This window comes from Gallus gallus, chromosome 1 (assembly GCF_016699485.2).
Source record: "Gallus gallus isolate bGalGal1 chromosome 1, bGalGal1.mat.broiler.GRCg7b, whole genome shotgun sequence".
Lineage (NCBI taxonomy): Eukaryota > Metazoa > Chordata > Aves > Galliformes > Phasianidae > Gallus > Gallus gallus.
In genome coordinates, this window is record NC_052532.1 from 70,767,743 (window position 1) to 70,787,148 (window position 19,406).

The window sequence follows — 19,406 nt, forward strand, 5'->3', positions numbered from 1 at the left end:
ATAATATAATATAATATAATATAATATAATATAATATAATATAATATAATATAATATAATATAATAATGACCAGGTATAGCACTTAATTCTGGGTAGCTTTTCTTTTGTTTGTTTGTTCTTTTTTGTTTGTTTGTTTGTTTGTTTTCTGCCCCATGAATGCTGGGAAAGAATGCAAGGAAGGCATTCAGTTATGAGAACACTTTCCTGCTCCTACTGGTTCTATTCCTGAGGTCAGCTCATGATAAAAACCCCCAGGAAGAGGGGCAAGCAAATTTTCACTTTTTGGGCCTGTACAGACAAAACACTGGAGGATTTTGGAAAGGAAGCTGATCCTCACTCCTGATCAGCTGCAGGAGTGAGAAGGACAGTGCTGATGCAGTACCTTGTTTTTTCCCTTCATTATTTTAAAACCTTTTCTCTTTGAAGTAAATGAGTTGTGAAGGTTTACAGCTTTTGGAGTTCAAGTGCAGAGAGTCACCACAATATTGCTGTGAGCTCTGCCATGCTGATAGAGCATGGGAAAATCAGGATTCCTATCCAAGGTAAACTACTCCTTATAAAATTACTAGCTAAATGTTCCAAATTATATTTTTTCACACCCATTTGTGTTGCAGAATATTATCACTTTCCATCTGTAGGGTGCTGGAGGGGTGGAGGAGGGTTCAAGGTAAACTGCGAGACTACCAGAGGGATATTTCTTCTTTAAGGCAAATACGTTAAATGCAGTCAAAGTTCAAATTGGTATTGGTAATTCTCAAAAGTACTGGCACTGCTTTACTCACCAGCATGCTGTGAGTCAGTGTACCCATGAAAGAAGTGTTGATTTAGGCAATCAACCTCTTTAAGACTTTTCACTGTGGCATGCCATTTACTCCTCATATTTGCTCAATTTTTGTAAGGCTTAGGCAACAAAAGTTACATGTTCTCCATTCCAAAGTCCATTCCATTTTTTAATACTTTTCACTTAGATGTGACTTTTCATGCCTGGCAGTCATCCAAGTTGCATGTTAGAATTCATTTCTGGGGAAACTTGAAATTATAGAGTGTTAATGAATTGTTGCCTGCTGAAACAAAGCAAGAGTGGTTTACCACCAATTCTAAAGAGTACAGAAACACTGAAGGCTGAAATGTGAAAACAAATAAGGATAATTCTAAAAAAAAATCAATCTGTGCTCAAGGTATGTTGGTGGCAGTTTGAGCTGTTTTAGTGAGAATTATTGAACACAGTGCATTGCTATATACTGAATATGTCAAGTTTCTCTCCTACTGCTGCTACTCAAATTTTAGAAAACTCTTATATATCATACAAAATCATACATTATTTACTTAAGAATCTGCACTGAGCCTTTGCTCTGCAAGAATATATACAAGAAGTTTTACTGTAGCTAGTAGCATCTAGTTTCACATTCATTTCTCCTTCCTGATCTCTGTGCATCTTCTATCCTTACCCGTCTGCCTGTATCTGCATCTTCTCACTTGAACTCTTTGTTTGGAAGTTCTTTGAGGCAAGAACCAAATTTATATCCTGCATGCATACAGCACCTAGATCCCTATCTGTAATTAAGACTCACTGTCGATACATCCAGCATCATATGATACTTCCTAAGAATAAGGAATTATCTGCTTAAGGATAGAATTAGGTTAGTCTGCTATAGTTAAGCCTTTTTTTTTTTTTTTTTTTTAATGTCATTGTACCTTGGGCACAAAAACTGTGATGACTTTGCATGATGTTTCTCCTAGAAGAGATGGTTAGCTCATTGAGAAACTATTCAGGCTTTCCCCTTTTCCTCTGCCCCACTCTCGTCCACACTGCTTTTGTCCCAAAACCTCAGAGCTGTAGGCATGATGTGCAAAACAGGGCAGTTGGTGTTTTGTCTGCCCGAGTTCTCTGGGATTATAAAACTAGCACAAAATTTCAAGAAGAGAATGTTTCTGATGCTGATTCCCGACACACTGAAATCCAGTGGGTATTTTTTCATTTGGTTTATACGATTCACGGACAGCTATTATGCTAGTGTCACAGATGTTGCTGTGTCACAGATGAATGAAACTTTTAAAAGCTTTTCATATATCAGCAAACAGGCTTCTGGTAACAGTGAGACAACCTTTACCGAATTTTAAGGATGCCTTGAAAAGCATGTCATACTGCATTTTGCATCAGCCTTAATATCCTTTCATACTAATAGATTCCACTTTAATATCAGAAGCTACCACTGAGGGAGGTTAGAGTTGATGTAAAGAATAGCATGACATAATCAGAAAGGGAGGTGCTGCTAAACCACTACAATCTTTTAAAAATATTTTTCCATGTAGATTTGTTACTAATTATACTGTGTATGTCATGCTGAAAGTAATGTCTTCTATTTAATTCCATGGAAACTACAACACATATAATGAGCACAATAACACACTATTTGATAGTGCAAAATCACAACTACAGAACACTAGCTTTTGACATAGTCACCACCAATAGCTATGCATTTTCACCAGTGATGAACAAGTGGTGAGCCTGCATGCCACGCTCATAAAAATCTGCATGGCTATCTGGAAAATGGCTTGCCTTTCATGCCACTGTCACCACTGCTGAAACACACCACCCCCTGCCTCACTGTGCTCACATCCACTGTTTGGTTCCCATAAATAATCAGCAAGCATTGATAAATGTCAGTGGGTGCCATTTTTTTCCGAATGGAGGAATTCAGTTCCACACCTTTGCTTAATTTGCACTTCTATGTCAGACTCCATTTTGTCAGATTGCCCCTCTGCTGCCATCTGTGATAAAATGCAAAGGAATATTGACAGGAAGGTTCAGCCTCCACTGCCATTTCACCAACATTCTCCTCTGATGTCACGGGCCAACATAACAACATAGGAGGACTTACATATGGAGCAATAGTTGTGTACAAATACAAGAGTGGAGATTTGTTTTTTTCCATTACAAATCGCATGTCTAATATTTTGCACTGGGCTTTGGAGTGCAAATGAAATGCAACTATCCCTGGAAATTTCTTTTAATATAATCCCATTTTCTAGTTAAACACTCCAGATTAAATATACTGAGCAAGCAGAAGAGGACTATTTTGTTTGGAGTACTGTATAACCAGAAAATTACCTGAGGACTTCCTTATTGATTGCAGCTTATCTTGCTCTGTACCCATAACGGATTGAGAAGGAGAGTAAAGTATCTCAAACTATGTTTGAATTACTATTTTTTTTCACCCCAGCTACATGGTTTAGAGCTATTAAGATGTTAGTCTAAGTCACAAGAGTTTTGGAGACCGGAAATACTTGATTTCAATAGTTGAATTTAAACTTATCTGAAGTTATCAAGATGGTACGTAAGTTGTGTATTCATCTGATTTTCTTTCCTTATTGGATATCAGTTTCCCTTGGAGAGTAGTTCAAACTGCTTCCTGAGCAGAACTAGACAAACTCCTGAATCACTTCCTGCCTTCCATGAGCTGTGACCTTTCTTATTTTCTTTCCTTTAATCATTGTTTTTCTGCTTTACAAATGATCGAGTTGGGAGGTAGTTTTGCAAAACTTTTCTTGTCATCCCATGCATGCTTCTCTCCAACTTCTCACCCTAAAATTAGTGCATTTTATATTTAACTATCATCTGTCTGATAGTGCATGTTTTGAGGTTGGTGAGCCTGGGGGGCCATAACCTACTGCTCTAAATTCTTATTCAACTTTTCCAAACATGACACTTGGCCCAAAACCTTAATTAAATGGCAGTGGTCTGTTGCTAAATAGTTTACGTAGAGCCCAGGACCTACTAAATTCAAATGGTTACCCTAGTTTTCGAAAAGGATGTGTGTGATGCATAGTATGCTCCTTGTATGAGCATTTTACTGTGTGTGATATGCATATATATTTGTTCCAATAGGAAGCAATTATCAATAATATTCTAGTTACTGCAGTGCTTTCCAGAGGACATTTCTACTTTAAAAAAACATTCTGAGGAAATTTCACCTTTCTTTCGTACAGTATTATTGTTCCATAACATACCACTGTCTGCAAACACCTGATAACATATCTCTATATTGCTGTAGTGAAAGAAAACAGCATTTACTACTTTTAATTCTTTGGACAATGCCATATGTGCAGATATCTCAGTTTTGGACTACGTTTTAGTGTTGCCAACTATTTTGTGACTGTGGGTTCAAATCTTGCCTTTGTTTGCTTTTGTTCTACCTCTCTGGAAACAGGGAGTTGTCCACACTGAGTTGAGGGTGGAGACTGGCTCTAAGAATCTCTGTTTTCTGTGGAGATACGCAAGCCAGATGAAAAGCAGCTTGACTTCAGTCAGGCTCCAGCCTAACTTTTCTCAGCCTGGCAATCAGAAACACTATTTTGCTCAATCAATTGGCATGCAAAGGATTGATGCACCACTGTTGCTATGCTGACTGTGGTTATACAATTGAAACTGTGGAGAAAATAAAAGAATTTCCACCAACAGCACTAACGGGATCTTCTGGCAGTCCCTACACCTTCCTTGCACGTGCAAAGCTGCAGCTCTGCAGGTCATGGGATAAGTGGCACGTTAAGAGCTGCATGGCGACACTTGTTTTCATCACCACTCCTGGAGCTGTTCTGGAGCCGTAAAGTTATGCAACTGACATGTCCTCCACAAGGAGTAGAGGTAGGAGGTGGAAGTTCAGTACCTCTCACACCCATCTCAAATGATTCATTTTAAAGCAGCCCGGATGTGGACATACTGTATCAGCTAAGAACAGAGGAGCAGTCTCAAAACCACATGAAGTTTAAACATGAGTGTCCAACCTTTTGGCTTGCCTGGGCTGCACTGAGTGAAGAGGAATTGTCTTGGGCTGCGTATATGTAGGTCACTCCAAAAGTAATACCTCCTATTTATTTCTATAGAAACTACAGCACATACAATGCGCACAGTAACACTGATTGCTCAAATTCTCAGCTACAAAATGCTATTTTTCAGCATTTTGACCAGGAATGAACACGAGCCTGCATGCTGTACTTGTAAAAACCTGCACAGGTGATCCTTGCTGCTGATGCCACTTCCCAAACACTGCTCACATCTGCTATTTGGTCTCCACAAACATTTAGCAAATGTCAGTGTATGTCAGTGGGTGCCATTTTTTCTTCATGGAGGAATTCACTGACACACCTTTGCTTAATTCACACTTCCATGTCAGACACCATTTTGTCAAACTGCTCCTCTGCTGCCATCTTTCACACTGCAACAAAATGTGACAGAGTATCATTGGCAATGTTCATCCTCTACTGCCATCCCTCCAACATCTGCCTCTTACGTCACAGACAATATAATAAAATAGGAGGGATTACTTTTGGAGCTGCCGTCGTGGAATATATACTACTGTTAATGTATATATATGTGTAACAAAACATTTTGTTTTTTAACATTTTTTTGCTGCAGGTTGGACATGCCTGACTTTAAGGGCCTCTCTGAAAACTCAGACTGCACTGTTGAGTTAATTTACTTGGTGATGGATTTGAAAAGACCCAATTTGCAAGGTCACTGGTAAGTGGAGGAAATGGGATCCTTTCCCAAGTTTTGTGGCCTTCTATGCTGTTATTTTTACGTGATGTAAGGGACCATCCCCACTGTTGCATGGCCTTCCTGAACAGGAATCCTGATACGCTTCCAGTTCAGCTGAGATAGCGATTTGGTGTTTGGTGGCGTTTGTACAGCCCTATACCAAAGTTCTGCAGCTGCTTTGTATTTCATCTCTGGAATGGCATTTCCTTGAAACCAGTCTTCAGGAATCCAGTGAGTGAGTTGAGAGGAGGGTATCCTCAATTTTATTAAAATCATATCCAGGACCTCTGTGGAGGAAGGAACTTGGAGAAGGGGAAGAAGCCAGCAGGCTATTAATGAAACCATTAGATTCTGTGCGGAATGCCACTTTTCTTGCAAGGCTAACATCAAGCAGAGGAAGAAGTGATCCTTAGGTTTCTGATTTCTGTGTTCCTTTGTGCTGATTTGCAGCCGTGAGAAAAGTGCCAACATCTTTGTATTATTTGGCAGGGAAAGGATTACCTTGTAACTCATCTTGTCTGGCCGTGGCCTGGCACTGTATCATGACCAGGTTGATGGCAGCCTGACAGTTTTTAAAGAACATGTTGGCATTTTATGAAAAGGGAAGTTATTGCATTTGAAAGGAGGCAAAAATAAAAACAGAAAACCCACTCTTGTCAGTTTTATGGTAGAGGCGGTAAAAATTCTGGCATGTTATTTCAGCCAATTCCTGCAACAAATTAGTGTACTCAGTTGATTACAAAATCAAAGATTAATTTACATAAGTGTTTTAGTTATCCTGCTCCTACAGTGTGTTAGATACTCAAAGGAATCAACCCCATGCCCCTTACAGTTAAAATTAGTTTACAGCCTAAATTTAGATGTGTGGCAGCAAGAAAGGAGCATGGAAAGAAAAGAAGAGCATGGGAAGGGATAGGACCTCCTGGGTCACTGGCTCCAGTGCCTCCCAGTCTAGGGAAACCACATTGTGTTATCCTCTTTCAGACTACGTTACAACCTTCTGACATACCATTAGATGATACAAAAGATGGGGTTTAAATTTACTGATTTGTCCCAGTTCAGTGTAGCTCTCCTCTGTCTCCATTAGCTAGACTGGGCCACACTAACTCTTATCACGCATTTCTGCTGGTGGCTTGGTTTTGCAATGAGATGTGCCAGGGAGCTGGGGCCTTGCAGGGCATGCCAGAAGGGGAGGATTCAGGATAGCTCTTCTAGCAGCCAGGTGAAGTAAGAAATCAGAAAATAAGGCATTATTAGTCTTTCTGTTTCTAGAGCAGCTGATAGAGGAGTCAAAGCAAATGGTTTCAGATATGACTACCCTGCGGTGCAGCTTGGTGTGAGAAGAGGCTTTGGTGCTGGAGGCAGAGCGAACCAGGTTGTTTCCCACTCTGTGGCTAGCTCACGTCCCTGTGTTCTGCATGAAAACCTTTTCTCATGCCATCCTTCAAAACCATTCAGCGAGCACCTTCACCTTCTCAGTTGTACAGGAATTCATTACGAATAGACCTACAAAGAAAGGTTCCTCAATGAGAGCCCAGGCCTCAAAAGTGGCTGTGAATTATTTTTCTTTGTCAGTCAGAACTGTAAACTGCAACCTTATGGCTTTAAGTCCAGAGAGTCTGAGTGGAGTTCCTAGCATTATAGTATGTTTTTACTTAGGCAACATAGCCAAAGCAAACGATGAAACCAGACTTCTTTTTGTGGTCAGAAAGAAACAAACAATTTGTTTTGATTGAAGGCTCAGAACTGTGGAGAGGCCTGGAGTTACGAGCAGCTGCGTAGGAAGTACAGTGATACAGGGTGGTGGTTGCCAGCGCCAGTTACATCCGCTACAATGGACCCTACAGTAGATAAACATCTTGAGAGCAAGGCATACAGCTGGGAGAGACCTGTCAGCACTGACAGGAAGCACAGCTGGGACAAAGCGATCCGCTTCTCTTAATGCCAATCAAGTTTTTTGAATATTGAATGTAATTGCCTCGGGAGACATATATAATCTTCAGACTGGCAGTAATTTTCTACAAGAGTTATGTTGCCTGTTTTGGGACGGATTGGTTCTATGGCAAGAAATTGGCTCAGTAACACATGCAGTTACACTTTCCTGCAGCCAGAGAACTGGTAATTCTCCTGCCTCCATCAATCTAGAGGCAGATATCACTCTAGTGATGGGTGAATGGTTGGACTGGATGATCCTGTGGGTCTTTTCCAACCTTTGTGATTCTGTGATTCTATGATTCTAGTGTCTGCATCCTGTGGACAGTAGTCCTGCATCCTCTCTCTGAGACTGGCAGCTTTTTAGTGACCATTTACTCTTCATTGCCTGAAGCTGCAGCTTACAGCAGCCATCTCTGGTCAGCTATTCTACCCAAATGAGAGTTACCAGCACTGAGATAGTTTCACTCACTAGTGAAACTGATAGCAGTTTCACTGATAGCAGCTGTGGTAGAGTGGTGCTTTTTTGCTGATAGACTTGTCCAAAAGAAAAATAAATGACTACAAAATCTGTTATTTCCTTTGTGATTCACTGTCAGTTGTTTTCTGCACTCTTCTAATATGTTGTAGGATCAAAGTGAGAATATTTGACTATTCTCCTTGAACTCACTGTAGAAAGTTTTGCATGATAGTATAAAGTGCAATGGGACAGGTGAACAGAGCTAAATATAATACTGTAGTAGTAGCTGGACTACCAACATCAGGAATGCTCTTCAGCCTGTCTTTTAATGCTTGTAGTTCTCTTTTTGCTTGTGTATCTCTTTTGCAGAACTTAAAATCAAACCACTGTTGCTGCAGATTTCTGTTGCACTTGACAAGGACAATGCAGACTGTACACTTAATGGTATAGGTGGAAGCTGAAACACACTGAATTACTACTTTTTATTTATGGCACGTGTGCAGAAGGCAGCACTGTGATTTTAAGACTTTTTATTGCTAAATTCACCAAGAATTTCTCACAGGACCAATATTGAGCCCAGAGCTAGTAGATGCGCCCTTGCAATTTGACAGTGTTCTGTGGAAGGTCACCATTGCTCCTCTCTGAGCATCCCTTTCAGATCAGATTTTCTTGTTTTTACACTGCAATTTCTTCTACATCACTTCATGTTTAGAAACCATTTCTGTTGTCATTTGTTTTCGCCTGTAGCTTTGTTCAAAGGATTTGAGTTTGCTACTTTATCTGTGGTTTCGTTTTTCTTCATTTAATAACTGTGAACATGTTTTCTTTAGACACTAAAACCAAAGTCTGTTGTGTTTGGTATAGAATTCAGTATAAGAAGCATGTTTTGGGTACGTTCAGATTTCTTAAGGGATTTTAGTCCTAAGAACTCCTCCTCATTTATAATTCCCAAACTGCCTGTTGCATTAAATGGGAATAAAGATGCCCTTTTCAGATGAAAAGCTCGGAGTCCTATGCAAGAAAAATGGACATTTTTAGAAATTTTTGCTGACAAATATTTTGCTTAGGTAGCTTCTTTGTGAAAGTTGTGCTTAGATTTTGAGAGCTCTGACTTCATTCAATAAGATACTTAGGTTGAGATTCTGCCTTTTATCATGGAGTGGGAGAAAATTAGATGAGTATCTGGTTCTTAATGTCTCCATGCCTAATTGGAGCTCACTTATAAATGAGCTTTGCATTAAGCTGTGTTGAAAATGCTTCCTGGGAATTTTTGCAAAAGGAATTTCTGCTGAGCTTGCAGTTAAAGAAATTGTATTACAGAATGTGCTAACTTTTGCTTTGAAGCTCTTAACAAGAGCTGAACTGCAAATAAATTATGTTCTAAGCCTGCACCCCTGAGCTTTACCATCCACAGTTGTCCATCAGTTAGACAGCTGTTTGTCTGTCCCTGTAAATCTGTGTGATGAAATATGTCCAAAACTGGCAAGAGCAGCATATCCAGATGGCAATGGCCTCTCCGTCCATCTTGCTGATCCAGAATACCATCAAGCTGTTCAAATAAAGATGAGCTGGAACAATATTACAGCTGGCTTAGATGAGCATGGGAAAGAAAAAAATGGTGACAGGGGATGCAGAAGTGGCTCGGTGTGTTGGCATTCCTTTCTTTTCAGTTCGAGGACACGTGAAAAGGCTTGTCACTGACAGAAAGACCCTCTCACATTCTATTGCGGCAAAACCTTCAGGCTCCAAATAATATCACAAGCTGTGTGTTTCCAGATGTAATTGGCATATGCATGTTCTCACACTGCAGGAATTTGAGTTGGTCTTCTCACGCCACAGCCGTGGTGACTGAGATCTGGTGTTGTACTCAGGGAGAGGGTTGAAGATTTGCTTGTTTTGTATTTCCAAATAGACAATTTTGGTACATTGTTTTTCCTTTTTCGCATTAAATTGCATGCAGGCTGAAATCCTTTTAGGCATCACTAACTGAAACACATTCACAAACCTTTAAAATGAGAGGTTTTCTAATTTCCATAGATGAACTGCACTATGAGACTCACCTTGTATCTTTAAGTGTACAAACTCAAACTTTTAGTTTAGTTTAAGCAAAACAAATTCCAGGGAAAACATGGAAGAAGGAAAGAAAATAATAGTATATCTAAGAAAAAAATGTAGTACAATGCTTTATTTTTTTTTAATCCATCAGTATTTAATGTGAAGGACCATGTTGATAAGGGGCTTTGTGAAAAGTTGATTTTCCAGTTTAGCAAAACTTACAATAAAAGCACTTGCTTGAGGTCAGCTGTAGCAAGTTTCTCTCCTTCTTGCTTCCTTTCCCTCATTAAAATGAAAAGCAGGTGTTCCCACTTCATTCAGCCTTGAATGACCTGTTTGAACCAATACAGAGCTTCTCCCAGACCTAAGGCCTGACACTGACTCAGCTCTGGAGGATTCTTAGTCTCTGCAATTGTGATCGTTCTTCAGGTCACATATAATTAGGCCCCAAAACAAGGAACACAATCCAGGGTTCCACCCCTAGATGGATGTCGAACCACTGGGATGTCAGGGCTTGTGGGATGTTTTAATCAGCCCCTCCTGAGGCACAACTTAACTTTATCTCAGAGATGTACTGAGCCAAATTGTAAAAAAGGATTATGCTCTCTGATAGAAAGCGAAGGTCAAGAAAATACCTGAGTAATATTTAGATGTTGTCTTAGGTTGCACCTGGACATGTAGAAGGGGTCACATACAAATTCACTGCTTCTGGAATAACTTTTCCAGATGGCCATAAATTGACCATTTGTTACGGTGGTAAGGAGGTGTATTTTTGCAGTAATAATTGTCATTAACTTTACTAAAATGTGTATCACTAGTCATCCTCACTGCTGGTCGAGTAGTTTCGAAAATAGAAGGTAGAAAGGAAAGTTTATCAAGAAATTGGTTCAACCCTCAGTGTTAGAAATAGTGTCATAGAGCTTACAAATCAGACAAGACAGCATTTTTATGGTCTTCAGAGGTTTGAACAGCCTGTTCTGTGCAAGTCTGCAAAAAGCTCTGCTCATCTTCCTGACAAAGCAATGGTGCTGAAGTAGTTGTGTTGCACACACATCCTTTGCTCTAGATGCTTTGGATGTGATCACATGGGTTTGGTACTGTGCCTGAGAAGGTATGAGATCATACCCTGACCTCATACCATCTGTTCAACAGATGGATTTGTAGGATGGGGATAACGGTTCAAAACCTGGCTCCACTTACATCAATGGTATCAAGATTTTTACCCATGATTGGAGGGGAAAAAAAACTGTCCAAAGATAGGTTTCATAAAACACTGCTGGAAAAGCCTGTAGGCTTCAGAGAATCCCTTACTGTTCTGTCATTTGTCTGATATTTATTTGTGCTTGGCCCTCGGACAGCATGTTTGATCTTTATGTCTAAGCTTATATATTTGTTGGTACAGATTGATAAAATAGTGACACGCATATGACTCTTGAAAGATATGGAGGAAATACAGCTCATGTCTTATGAAACTGTGGATATTATTGACTTAGATGGTATTGATCAGAATCCCGCTTGTACATGTCTGCTCTCTAATGAGCACAGATATAAATCACACTTACTGATAAGTTTAGATGTTCTGTTTTCCTGCGCTAGCACAGACATCTAGGTTATTTTCTTGTCTGCTGAACTCCCAACAACACATCAATCATCCCTGGATTTCTTTAACCCACAGAATAGCATTGTTCTACGCTCACTGAAATGTTAAATGTAGTTTGTGGACTGGGACATGCCTGGGTGGGGCACTGTTCAGTTTCCAGCCTAAAATCCGGCAATGGCTTCTAAAATACAGACCTCCATAGATTAAATCCAGCTGTTGCACAGGTGCACTGAGGCTATGCAGCAAGGAAGTTTACCCACTTAAAAACTTCTGCCTATGTGCGTCATTAAACCAAGATATTTTTGGTTTTCAAATATATACTTTTTTTTTTTTTTTTTTGATTAGGCAAAGCAAGTGGTCTTCATTAAAGCCACAGACAGCAGAACAGTTTCGTCTAAATTCATCTTTGTAATTGCAGACAAACCCAAGTATCATGCTACTCTGACTTCTTCCCATCATGCTGATTGAGTCATTCATATCACTGGGGTAGAAACCTGCAAAATCTTGTTTGTCTGATTTGACACTTCAACATCCAGACTGCACTGAAATAGTTTAGAGGAGGTTTCATGTTATATATATTTACATTTTTTTACCATTGACTCTGAAAGAACCAGGACACCACATTAGGAAATGACGTAGGGAGTTCCTTTATTAGAAAAGTTGTTTTGAAGAGATAGGATGTCATATTTATCTGAGTGATTTTATGTGTAGATACAGATTTCTTTTGCTTCTAAATTATTCTGGTGGGTAAATATTTTGTACAATAAACTGAAATGTGTTATAGCCAGGAAGCAGTGACTATAGTGTATAGCTTAGCCATGTTTACAATACTTGATATTGGAGTGCTTTTCCAACTGTCATCTATGATATGTGTGATTTTCCAAGATTGCAAACATGGCCCTCCTCTATAACACAATTGTTAAGAGAGACATACGTTAATGTGCACTAGAATACAGCACTACTGAATATATTGTTGAGCAGGTGAATGCTCAAGAAATCCAGGTAGCTACGGTCAACATTGCTTCTTGCTGACTCTGGCTGGAGGTATGGCTGATAAGCAAGGGGAAGGAAAAGCCAACTGACGCCCATATCTTTAGCAAACTCTCTTCCATCGTGTGGAGCAGCAATGGAGAGTGCAACCAAAAGTGGTGGGATAACTAAACTTTGCCATAATGTTTCCTACCCTGAAGACAAAACTTGCTTCATGCAATGACTGTTTCACACATTGTAGTTATGTTCTGGAGGCATAAAGTTTAGTACTTCCGTAATGAAGAAAGGATGCAATTTTATAACAATGCCTTCTATTTTATTATGTTGGACTATGAAGTCAGAGATGGATATTGGTGGTATGGCAGTTGAGGATGAACCTTCCCACCAATACTCCATCACATTTTGTTGCAGTGTGAAAGATGGCAGCAGAGGGGCAATCTGACAAAATGGTGTCTGACATGGAAGTGTGAATTAAGTAAAGGTGTGTCAGTGAATTTCTCCATGAAGAAAAAATGGCACCCACTGACATACACTGACATTTGCTAAATGTTTATGGAGACCAAATAGCAGATGTGAGCAGTGTTTGAGAAGTGACATCAGCAACAGGGGTCACCTGTGCAGGTTTTTACAAGTACAGCATGCAGGCTCTTGCTCATTCCTGGTCAAAATGCTGAAAAATAGCATTTTGTAGCTGAGAATTTGAGCAATCAGTGTTACTGTGCACATTATATGTGCTGTAGTTTCTATAGAAATAAATAGGAGGTATTACTTTTGGAGTGACCTACATATACGCAGCCCAAGACAATTCCTCTTCGCTCAGTGCAGCCCAGGCAAGCCAAAAGGTTGGACACCCATGTTTAAACTTCATGTGGTTTTGAGACTGCTCCTCTGTTCTTAGCTGATACAGTATGTCCACATCCGGGCTGCTTTAAAATGAATCATTTGAGATGGGTGTGAGAGGTACTGAACTTCCACCTCCTACCTCTACCCCTCATGGAGGACATGTCAGTCGCATAACTTTACGGCTCCAGAACAGCTCCAGGAGTGGTGATGAAAACAAGTGTCGCCATGCAGCTCTTAACGTGCCACTTATCCCATGACCTGCAGAGCTGCAACTTTGCACGTGCAAGGAAGGTGTAGGGACTGCCAGAAGATCCCGTTAGTGCTGTTGGTGGAAATTCTTTTATTTTCTCCACAGTTTCAATTGTATATCCACAGTCAGCATAGCAACAGTGGTGCATCAATCCTTTGCATGCCAGTTGATTGAGCAAAATAGTGTTTCTGATTGCCAGGCTGAGAAAAGTTAGCCTGGAGCCTGACTGAAGTCAAGCTGCTTTTCATCTGGCTTGCGTATCTCCACAGAAAACAGAGATTCTTAGAGCCAGTCTTCACCCTCAACTCAGTGTGGACAACTCCCTGTTTCCAGAGAGGTAGAACAAAAGCAAACAAAGGCAAGATTTCAACCCACAGTCCCAAATAATTGACAATGGTGCTGAAACTATGTAGAACATCACAAATACCATCATAAAAGAAAAATTCAGTGTCATAATCCTTACTGGTAAGTATATCTGTGGCTTAATCACAAATCATTTTTTTCATTCATCTGTTGTGCCCTTTTATAATGATCAAATAATAAAATAAATTAACTTAGTAGTAGCCAGCAATCAATCTTGTTTGATTTGTAGACTAGCAAAAATGTTGGCCAGCCATAAAAAACAAAAGTTTCTGGACAAATTTGGTAGTCCTTGAAAAGGCAATACGGCTTAAGATTTCTTTTTTGAATCAACCCAACCAACTTTTATCTAAATACCAGTTTTCCAAGTATTCTTCTCTTCTGTCCCCACGTAGGTTTTGATTGTTTTCTCCTCTATGACAATCAAGCCTATAATTTGTTAGATCATGTTAGAACATTTCAAGAAAAAATGTTTAATCTTAGTACATGATCCCCAAAAGTAGGGACAGCAAACAGTGCTGTATTTGCGAGGTGGGACTCAACTGTTTTTAGTTCTGCTCGGGATCAAACAATTAAATGATAACAGCATTATCGACAAGGGCATTTCTATTAACTTAAATAGCCCCATGCTCATATTTTCAGTTCATGAGATCTCCCTGTTCCTACAGAGGTTCATAGACAACCTGTGCATCAGTGGTCTCTCTGATTGTCCTCTCACCTACAGAAGTCAGGTGTGTTTTTGCTGTGTCATTTTTCAGTGTGGGTAATTTGAAGGCATTACCTTATATGTGCTTTCTTTGCACCTTTTTGTTTTCTGACTCTCTGAAAAAGTTGCTTTCCTATTGCAACATGTGCCCTTTCTGTCAGTTCTCTTGTTTCTGTTGTAATACTTCCCTATGATTTTCTTTGAGTAAATACTTCTAGTTTTTTATATCATCAAAACTACTGGCACCTTTTTGAAGAGCTGAATTTTGATCCAGTTCCACAACTGACAATTCAATACTAACATTATGAAATAAAATGAGTAAATGAAAACTACTGTAGCAACATGGAGTTTTTTTTGTTGTTGTTGTTATTGTACATGGTTGCTCTGAAAATAATGCCTCCTATTTATTTCCATGGAAACTACAACAGATAGAAAGAGCACAATTACACTATTTGATAGAGCAAATTCTCAGCTGCAAAACACTATTTTTGAACACAGTCCCCACCCTCAGCTCTACATTTTCACAGTGATGAACAGGAGCCTGCATGCTGCACTCATAAATACCTGCATCAGTGGAGGTGACACACCGTTGCTGGTGACACTGCTGAAACACACCACCCACGGCCTCATTGTGCTCACATCCATTGTTTGGTCTTCATAGACATTCAGCAAGTGTCAATGAATGTTAGTAGATGCTGCTTTTTCTGCAATTCAGTGACACACCTTTGCTTCATTCACACTTTCATGTCAGACACCATTTGGTCACTTTGCCACTCTCCTGCCATCTGTTGCACAGTAACAAAATGTGATGGAGTATTGGTGGAAAGGTTCATCCTCTACTGCCATCCCACCAATCCACCTCTGACATTGTGGGCCATATAATAAAATAGAAGAGTAATTCTGGAGCAGCCCTCATAGAACATACACTATAATTAATGTATATGAGTATCAAAACATTTTATTTTTTTAACTTTTTTTTGTTAAAACAGAGAAAAGGAGAGTAACCAAAACATAAAACTAGTGAGATATTTGACCTTGTTTTTGTGAAACTAGTGAAAGCATTGGTTTCAATTCTTAATGAGTTCTCAAGATGTTCATCAGAGATTTTTAATGAAATTTTATTTTTCCTTTGCTTCAACCTTGAAAACAGTTGTTCACAAATGTATGTACTGCTAAAAAGTGATGACATGAATAAGGTGTTATTGTTAAATGAGGGATATTTCTGGTAAGAGAGGGCTTATAAAAGTCTGGTGGAAAGACATGACCATTTTGATAGACTACCCCTGTGCTGCCACCTGTATCACAGCAACAAAATGTAATGGATTATTGGAAGGAAGGTACAGCATCTACTGCCATACCACCAACATCCACCTCTGACATCATGGGCCAACATAATAAAACAAACAGTACACATTACTTTCAGAGCAGCCCTCATATAAATGATCTTTGATGGAAAAAAAAAACCAACATTTTCACAGAGGCATTTTTACTTGAACGTTAATACACCTAAGAGCTTTGTTGCATGAGTCAAGTAATCACAGAACCATAAAGCTGAAAGACATCCAATAATGCATGTTTCCAACCTAGAACAGGATCAGCCCTAAATTTTTCAAAACTTAACTGAGGCTTTATCAAGCCTCTCACATTTTTGGTGGTGGAAATTGTGCCATTTCCCCATGCATTTCCATCCCAGTGGTTCGCTATTGTTAGTATGAATTTGTTTTCTAAATTCATTTAATCACAGACCTTGGCCAAATCACTACTCTGGTGTGAGGACTGGAGTTCCCCTTCTAACACTGTTGCTTACTGTTATGGAAAACAAACAATTCTGAATAAGACCTAACCTAAATTAAAAATAAATAAATAAATCTGGTACTTAAAATTTCAAAGCATGAGGGTTTTTTCTTTAACACATGATTTTTTACTTGCTGGCTTTACTTAAAAGCATGATGAAAAAAGCTTTCTTTATGGTGTATCAGAAATCTAGTCCCAATTTGGATATGCAATTAATCATACAAGACAGACCACTCTCACAAGACTAAAAGGCTGATATCTGCACCAGTATACCTTCAGAAAAAAAGTTAAGCTTTTAGATTCTTATCTAAACCAAGTGATCTGAGGCTCACCCATCACTTGCTAGTAATCTAGGTTTCAACTTCAGAGATTTAAGTTTAAATCCTGGTTTAGGTAACGGTGAAAATGAATTTGGTGGTTTGCATACTAGTGGACTTCTGTCAACACTGAAAAAACACCCTACAGTCCAACACAATGAGAACCTTTTGCTTGAAAGAAAGCCTGGACTGGAATACCAGAGGTCATTACGAACTGAGAAAGAAGTATCTTGGCATAGCTACATGAAGAATTTTGTACAGCACCTGAGAAAGAAGTCTAGCAACAATCAATAGGAATTATGTGCTACCTCAACAGGGGTGTATTTATTGTTTGTCTAAACTCAAATGTTTTTGACTCTGTAACTTCACGTATTGTTCCAAAAAAATCTCATGAAAATCTAGCAATGAGCAATAATGATGAGAGAAAATGATTTCAGACACTGTACTTTAAACTGTTAGTAATATGTTTTACCATCACCCCACAGAACATAGCTATTAAGGAAATCATTTGTTGTAAAAAAAGGTTTCTGTGTGCACGTGTATTAGAAAGATTGATATTGTTGACCCCAATAGAAATACAGAAATGGCACCCACTGACATTCATCAATGCTTGCTGAATTGAACGGAGGCCAAACAGTGGATGTGAGCACAGTGAGGCCGTGGGCGGTGTGCTTCAGCAGTGTCAACAGCAACAGTAGGTCAGCTCCACTGGTGCAGGTTTCTACAAGCAGAGCATGCAGGCTCCTGTTCATTGCCGGTGAAAATGCAAAGCTAAAGGTGATGACTGTGTTGTAGCTAATAATTTGCTCTATCGAGTAGTGTAATTGTGCTCTTTCTATCTGTTGTAGTTTCCATGAAAATAAATAGGAGGCATTATTTTTTGAGTAACCTAGATAGTTTATTTTATTTAAAATAGTTTAGCAAAGATTTCTTCTTTGTTAAAGATATGACAGCTTCTGCTTCCTGGGGCTTCTCTCTGCATCCTCAACAGCACCTTTGCACAAAGCAGTTAGGGGATGCTGACTAGTATTAACAATGTCCTGCAACTACTTGCCATGTTTTTACCCAAAAACAGTGGTTTGTTTTTCATACTGGAATGAATGGGTGTTCCCACTTCCCTTATTTTTGGTTCTTGAAAGTTGAAACGTGTATGGGATATAGGTGCAGAGGAATAACTGATGACATGAGAAGATATGAGTACTGGAAATGATGGTTCCAGTAGTTGAGATTCACTCAGACAATAAAAGAGTCACCTCTCATTCATGTGATAATGTGGTAAAGATCAAAGTTTCACTGACTAACTGTTTTTAAATTTTCTGCATAAACACCATGATGCATCAGAATATGTCTAAAAATAATTCTTTCTCCCCACAGCGGATATGTCCACAAACCCTGCACAAAACCACTCATGCTTCTCAAACCCAACTACAGTGCTATGAAACTGTGGGTGAGTGAGTGGCCTTGATTAAGATACGATTCAATCAACCTTTAAATAAAGATGAGAAAAACAGATCTTATAAAATGCCAGTTCCAAAAGGGAAGCAGAGAGCTGAATGTGCCACCATGTCTCCTTCTCAGAACTGTGCAATGATTTCACAATGATGTGACACATTTCTCTGACCTCCTTCTTTCAGTAGCTGCTGAAGTGCTTTATCCCTTTTAGCACTGACGTTTGACTTTCTAAGAACTATTAAAAGTGCCCCTCATCTGAGCTGAGTAGTTTTATACAAAAATAGTTCGTCTAAATTAGTGCCTTGAAGTAATAAGACATACTAGTTTTGCTGTGGTCAGCTTTAGTGGGAGCTAGGAAAAATGAGACTGGCAAATGATATTTGCAGCTGGGTGCAGTGGAGAGAAAATGATAAAATCATAGAATCATAAAGTATCAGAATGTCATATAAATGATGTTCTGTGATGTAACAGGCGTTTTTTTTTTTTTTTTTACATTTATGTTTTTGCTTTTCAATAAAGCACTTCTATCTTTTGTTGATCTGAAAGAGAAAAGAAATCTTTGCCATTTAGTTGGTACTACCAGACTACATTGTCCTCTTATTTCACAGAAGCATGGTGAGGTTTGGTTCTTGGGTATATCACATTACTGAAAACAGGAAGGTCACTCCTTGCAGATGAATAATCTTTGATCCTTTCTGGAAAAAAGGAAATAATAATAATGCTGGTTTTAGTGGAGTTATGTCTTTTTATGCCAACTCACTAAATGTAGATCCTCATCGGAGCTGTAGAATGCCAGGCATAACTCCTCCTGCTATTCTCTCACACCAAAAACTGGATAAAAGCCCAGTATTTCTGGGCTTTCATTGAAGTTCCCTCTTGGCCCTCTTCTCGAGTCCTGAAAATTTTTATTCTTTATAGTTAGTTCATTACTGGGCAAAAAAAAAAAAAAAAAAAGAGCTATCATGACTTAAATGAGGGAGTAGTAGGATTTTTAGGCGGCCTCCCTAATGGCCTTATTATACTACCAGTTAAGCTACCACTTGGACTGAACTGGGATAGCTTCATTCACAACATTCACATGCTTTCAGAAATTCCATCTTCAGTCCA

The 19,406-nt window shown here is 39.2% G+C and overlaps 1 long non-coding RNA gene across 2 annotated transcripts in view; it reads left to right on the plus strand.

Moving 5' to 3' along the window:
- Nucleotides 1-19,406, plus strand: part of LOC121107699 — a 60,623-nt gene that overhangs the window by 8,236 nt on the left and 32,981 nt on the right. Inside the window, exons 4-5 of one of the 2 annotated variants that reach the window (XR_006932209.1) lie at nt 4,464-4,646; nt 5,418-5,522. This is a non-coding gene — a long non-coding RNA (uncharacterized LOC121107699). The remainder of the gene's footprint in view (nt 1-4,463; nt 4,647-5,417; nt 5,523-19,406) is intronic. The other variant, XR_005842014.2, reaches the window with a different exon arrangement.